Source organism: Dermacentor andersoni, unplaced genomic scaffold (assembly GCF_023375885.2).
Source record: "Dermacentor andersoni unplaced genomic scaffold, qqDerAnde1_hic_scaffold ctg00000044.1, whole genome shotgun sequence".
NCBI lineage: Eukaryota > Metazoa > Arthropoda > Arachnida > Ixodida > Ixodidae > Dermacentor > Dermacentor andersoni.
Genome location: NW_027314758.1, coordinates 1,857,226 through 1,864,281, shown reverse-complemented (window position 1 = coordinate 1,864,281; position 7,056 = coordinate 1,857,226).

Genomic DNA, 7,056 nt, shown 5'->3' with positions numbered 1-7,056 from the left:
TTCACCTTACAATTACCACACGATTCCCCAGTTATTAAAAGAGCTTCCTGTGCAGGAGATCGTTGCAGGCGATCAATGTTAAAGTCGCCCCCAAGAATTAAATTGAACTTGTCGCTTACTTAGCTGAAGAGGCGGCCTAGAAATTCAATAAAGGCATTTATGTCGGCAATAAGGGGTCAGTACACTGCGGAACAAATATAATTGTGTGATAACAAAGTTAAACATCTAACTTCGTTGCTAATAAACGAAAATTCCGAAAGATCTTCACAGCTGAACATATTTTTAACCAAGATAGCAAGCCCACTACCCATCCTACGGGATCGATTTACAAGGAACCTCTGATATCCGTCCGGTTTGTAAATTTCTTCGCCACATGTATACCATGTTTCAGTCAACATGATAGCGTCGAACTGGAAACTAAACTCGTCTAGAAAACTCATAACTCGTCTTCTTTGTGTCTAGCCGAACGAATGTTAACCTGTAGGCAAGAAAACATACATCGGAGTTGATTTTAATTATGTTGCTGACATCTCGCGGTGACGCGTTCATCATGAAAACTGGAACACAGGCTCATGAAAACCGGAACACTTTAAACAATCTTTTCTACGTCACGCGCGCTACGGATGTGCAAGACAGGAGATTTTTCCTATTTTCGCGCATAGACCTTGATACTACGTGTCCAAGCAAAGCGCCAGTTTTTCGCATTTTTTGCGTGTTTGCCATTCTGAGCAACTGTTTTATGCCAAAACAAAGGTGCTCGTTGATGAACACAGGTTCGCTAGACTGATGGCCAAAGTCACGCGTCGAAAGTTTCAGCTTTCTTGCCTTCTCGAGTACAGTGTCATGCTTAGGTCGACATTTGACCTGGTCAACAATGTTAGGAGCAACGTTGGAGTTTTTCGCTGGAACACGGTGACAGACGTCAACATCTGACTTCGAAATGGGCTCACCAACATGTCTACCAATCTCAGTCAGGGTGTCAGGAATGCTTTCACCCTGAGTGAAAGGCAAACCCTTCACCTCGAGGTTACAATTTCTGAAGTACTGCTCGGAGGCAGTGATGCTTTGCTCAAGCTTAAACGCTTGCGTTTGAAGGGCTTCGCAGTCCAAAACAAGCTTCTCATCAGTTTTTTGATTGATGTGTTTTTTTGCATAATCTCATCACGTTCCTTCTTTACTATATCAAATTCCAAGCTCCATTCGAAGCTTGACTTAAGTTCGCGGATTTCTTTGCGTAATTCACTCTCCAACCTTGCCATAAAGTCATTCATTTCTTTTCTTAGCTCCTCCTGGAACCGAGCAGCATCAGCCACGGTACAACAAAGGTAAATGGTTAAGAGAAAAAAAATGCTAAGAACCTGGCAGCAGTCAAGGCAGCGTGAACAGAAATATTTTGGGTTGAAAGAGATACTGCACGAAAAAAAAAAATGCCAACTTGGAAAGATAGCAGGTGCAGCGATTACGTCGATTGTCCGTGCTGCCTCCGCTGTGCCAAGTGGCCGCAGTCCTGGAGCACCAGCGGCTTTAAGCTTGCTTCCCCTGGCGGATGTGATACCGGCAACTTGATTGCGCTGTCTCCGGCGTTCCTTTTCTGCAGCAACAGCAGCAGCCGCCGCTGGAAAAAAACAGTCGCCTCGCTAGGGGAGATTCCAAGGCAGCTGCAGAAATAGCAGAAGCAGTGATTACGTCAATTCTCCGTGCTGCCTCCACTGTGCCATGTTGTCTTTGGCAATGAGAGCAATGCAGAATCGGGTTCAGCAAGTGTGACCCATCATTGGCATTATTGGCACAACCTCCATGGTGATTAGAGCACGTAATTTATGGTTAAAGGGCTAAGTGACCAAACGCATGCCTGCGTAATTTGCATCGGTGCATTACTTTGAGTGCCATGCTTCGATGAGAAAAAGAAAAAGAAAGACATTTATGGTTGAAGCTAGGAAAATAAAAGTCATTTTCACTGTCTCTATTTTGACACTTTCGGAACTGCAGGCACAATTCTGCTCCAACTTGCGGCTTCACACATTTTGCAAGTATGCTTGTAGGCACAATTAAAAAAAATTAAATTATGGGGTTTTACGTGCCAAAACCACTTGCTGATTATGAGGCACGCCGTAGCGGAGGACTCCGGAAATTTCGACCCCTTGGGGTTCTTTAACGTGCACCTAAATCTAAATACACGGGTGTTTTCGCATTTCGCCCCCATCGAAAAGCAGCCGCCGTGGCCGGGATTCGATCCCGCGACCTCGTGCTCAGCAGCCTAACACCATATCCACTGAGCGACCACGGCGGGTTCTTGTAGGCACAATAAAGAACACCTTGAAGAAAGGAAACTCTCTCTCAAGGGTACTTACTAATGCTGTTTTGTGACATTGCTTGAAGCTTGAGCCAAGAAAAAGCAAATTTTCTAAAAATTCTTATTTGAAGCTTTCTACACTGACCTAGTGTGTGACAATATTATACCTGCCAGTTTATGCAGTATTGTTGTACAATTTCCTATATTAAGTGCTTCTGTACAATTTTTCTAACTACAATTATTCTGTATTTGATTTCACAATTTCAAGCATAATTAATTTCATATGTATACCATGTGTCCCATACAACTTGAGCCGAAGGTTAGAAAAAGTGCCAAGGTAACGTTCGCTGTTGCTTGTACCAAGTAAATTTTTGTATTTTGCCTAATTACTTAATTGAATAATCATTAAACCTATGAATTATTCAAAGCAAAAGTGTCAATGCGGAAATTGTTGGCCATCCTGAAACATTTGCACTCCAGCATTCTGCTGCAGATACCTACTACCTAATAAAATCCTTTTCAAGCCTGAAAAAAAGCCTGCGAAACACGAAAGTGCCATGCAAATTGGAAAAATTTGAATTTATTTTGAGTGAGCGTATTGAAGTTATCATATTGATGCATTTAGGTCATATTATTGTATCATATTCATTCATTTAGTCATTTATATTTAGGTCAGCTAATTTGTGTTGCACAGTGGGTGCTCTAAATAATTTGGGTCCGAAGGAATCACCATTAGAAACTGGATCTGGTACCGCTCAATGCCACACGCTCATACCGACACGCACCACCAAACACAGTTATTGCTTTACACGAATGTACAGCGAGCTTCCTCGGACTTTACACTGGGTTTGGCGTCGAAGTTCCAGCATCGATGTAGTCGTTCACTGACTAGCGGTCCTTCTTTGTTGCGAACTGCCAAAATTTTTAGCGAAGTGAGCCATGCGCCATATATCTATTCAACCTATGGCATCAGTTCACAAAAGACATAGCAATCATCAGTTGTAAATGAAAATGTCTTGGTGTTCGCCTCTCACTCTATAGCTTGCCGGAAGACCTACAGAGTGGCGCTACTCCCGCACAGACCCGTCCCATCGAGGCTTACTGACCTTGCTGTGCCCACAATTTCACCGGCGTGTTGATTTCCCAAAGATCACCTATGTCGCTTGCACTTCATTGTACAACATGAATGTCCTCGACACGCGCTGTCTTACTGAGTCTATCCTCAACGACATATACGCACTTTTCAAACCTAGACCTCCCATCACCGAGCCGGCTTAAGTTTATTGGATATCGTCGGTCACGGTTCTGGTGCGTGTCGTATGAAGAAATTAGGTATTTATGTTATATGTGGTTTCTCCTAAAGCCAGACGTAAAGTACTCGCACAATGAAACGCGATATTCTTAAGGCCCAACCACAAGGAAGAAATCTCCGACGGTCTTCGGCGTTTTCCGCAACCAGCGGCACAAAGGCGCGGCGGCATCGAGAACAACGCACCACCGGCCCACGCTCACTCGGCGCTGCATCACAGAACACCTATATGACTGCACCTATATAAACTTAGAGAAGGGCCACTTCACCTTCCACAGTACAACGGAAATAAGAGTAGCGGTGGCGTTGTGAACTACACTATGCAACCGAGAGATGACGCTGGCAAAATCAATACTAATATAATCATAATTACGCAATGAGCAATACGGCCACTACGGTAGCTATGGTAGCGGCTGGTGGTGTTCGTTGCGATGCTCGCTCGCTGGTTTTGTGCGTTTTGCTACCGCTTTCGGAGCGGTGTTCGTGTGTACGTTGCTCTAAAATGACTACCAATACCTTTATAAGATCGCCAGGTGACCGAGAGGCCTCAACTAGAAAAACAAATCACGTCAGACAATTAAGCTTACATTCATCATCATCATCATCAGCCTAGTTACGCCCACTGCAGGGCAAAGGCCTCTCCCATAATTCTCCAACTACCCCGGTCATGTACTAATTGTGGCCATGTTGTCCCTGCAAACGTCTTAATGTCATCCGCCCACCTAACTTTCTGCCGCCCCCTGCTACGCTTCCCTTCCCTTGGAATCCAGTCCGTAACTCTTAGTGACCATCGGTTATCTTCCGTCCTCATTACATGTCCGGCCCATGCCCATTTCTTTTTCTTGATTTCAACTAAGGTGTCTTTTACCCGCGTTTGTTGCCTCACCCAATCTGCTCTTTTCTTATCCCTTAACGTTACACCCATCATTCTTCTTTCCATAGCTCGTTGCGTCGCCCTCAATTTCAGCAGAACCCTTTTCGTAAGCCTCCAGGTTTCTGCCCCACATGTGAGTACTGGTAACACACAGCTGTTGTACACTTTCCTTTTGAGGGATAGTGGCAACCTGCTGTTCATGATTTGAGAGTGCCTGCCAAACGCACCCCAACCCATTCTTATTCTTCTGGTTATTTCAGTCTCATGATCCGGATCCGTGGTCACTACCTGCCCCAAGTAGATGTATTCCCTTACCACTTCCAGTGCTTCGCTACCTATCGTAAACTGCTGTTCTCTTCCGAGACTGTTAAACAATACTTTAGTTTTCTGCAGATTAATTTTCAGACCCACCCTTCTGCTTTGCCTCTCCAGGTCAGTGAGCATGCATTGCAATTGGTCTCCTGAGTTACTAAGCAAGGCAATATCATCAGCGAATCGCAAGTTGCTAAGGTATTCTCCATCAACTTTTATCCCCAATTCTTCCCACTCCAGGCCTCTGAATACCTCCTGTAAACATGCTGTGAATAGCATTGGATATATCGTATCTCCCTGACTGACGCCTTTCTTTATAGGGATTTTGTTGCTTTCTTTGTGGAGGACTACGGTGGCTGTGGAGCTTCAAATGAAGGTCTTTTATACTTTTTCTTGTGTGCGAAAATTATGCTATTCATGACATTTATTCCAGCTTATCATAAGTCACAGAAGTCACAGTCACAGGTGATACCTGATATGTGAGGCTGGTGACTTCACGAAGAACGTGATAGCATCCGACGTATCGGGGCAGCAGTTTTTCGCAAAGACCGACGCAACGGGAGGTTAATTGGAAACCCTATTCCTGCCTCTTTAGGTTAACCAAAGCAGTAAAACCCCTTAATCTCCAAAAGTAGCACCACCCACTTGCCTCGTCCTCCGCTCGGCGCGGCTTCGACGGTGGCGCCGCCCATGCTGGCTCTGCCTATGCGCCCATGCTGGTCCGTATTTGTGGAGCGGGAAAAATTGCACAGAAAAGAATAAAGAGTTAGTGGAATGCATAAGTACTGATATTAAGGGTTTCGGGAAAGGTGCTGAAATTGTCCGATTAGGGGACATGAATGCCCACATACAGGATTTAGATGGCTATAACGACAACAGGAAGTCAATGGTAGAACTTTGTGAGCAACATAACCTGGTTATCGTGAATACAGGGCCTAAGTGTGAAGGGCAGATCACGTGGGAAGTGGGAAACCGGCAATCGACCATTGATTACTGTCTGATGACAGAAGGAATTCATGATAAGTTGAGAGAAATGGTCATCGATGAGGAAGGGTTTAGCAACATAGCGAGTGACCATAAACGCATCGTTTTGAACATGGGATATGTATTTGGGAAAAAGAGCAAGGAGCGCGAATGGCCAGTCCAAATTGGAATGCTGAATTAATTGCATGTATAGTCACTAGAGTAAAGGAAGAACTTGGCAAATGGTAGAGTAAACAGCGGAAATATGGTAAGCTACTCAGTGTAATAACGACAGTAATACGGAAATAGAAACAACGTGTTCGTTGGAAAGGAAAAAAGAAACAGTAAGGCTGGTGGAACAAGGAGATACAAGAAGCGATCGCCGAACGACAGAAAGCATCTCGGGAGCACATACAGGCAAAGAAGGCGCAGTTGCCGCAGGAGGTAGTAACCAGTAAATGGGAAATATACCGGGAGAAAAGGTTTATGGCTCTTATACTGGTGCAAGCGAAATAAAAAGGTGAAGATGAACGTTGGTTATCAGAAATACGTGAGAAAAAGAAGGCCGGACCTAGAATATTTTGGAATCACATAAAAATATTAGGCGGGAAGTCATCAACAATACAACAACATATGCTAGACGAAGATGAAAACAGACTAGAAGGAGAAGCGGCAATAAATTACATCCGAAAAGTAACCGCCGAATCTTTCCAAGGCAATGACGAGGTTGTATTTGTAGAAAAAAAGAGCATGAAAGAGACCCAAGTGAAGAAGGAGCTCGTGCTGACAAATTTCAACTGGAAGAAAGTGGAAGAGAATATTCCTAAACGCACAGCCCCAGGGACAGACGAGGTTCCATTAGGCTGATAAATGAATTAGGACCAAAAAGTAAGGAAGCTCTCGTGAAAGCAGTGAAATAACTTTAAAAGATACACGAATACCAGGCAGTTTGCGACAAAGTAAAATTATTTAATTTATAAAGGTAAGGGGGAGAAGGACAGAATTCACTCGTATAGACCGTTGACCAATACATCGGTAATATACAGGCTAGCAATGCAGGCAATCAAATTAAAGCTTCAAGCATGGGCAGAGAATAATAGCATTTTGGGAGAGCTTCAGAATGGCTTCATAATAGGTAGGCGTTTGGATGATAACTTCTTTGTTCTTACTCAATGTATTGAAATATCAAAAGCAGAAAGGAGACTGTTGTATGTAGCCTTTTTAGATATTACAGGAGCCTATGACAACGTAGACCACAACATTTTGTGGGATATTCCGGAAGGGAAAGGCTTAGGTGACGATTGT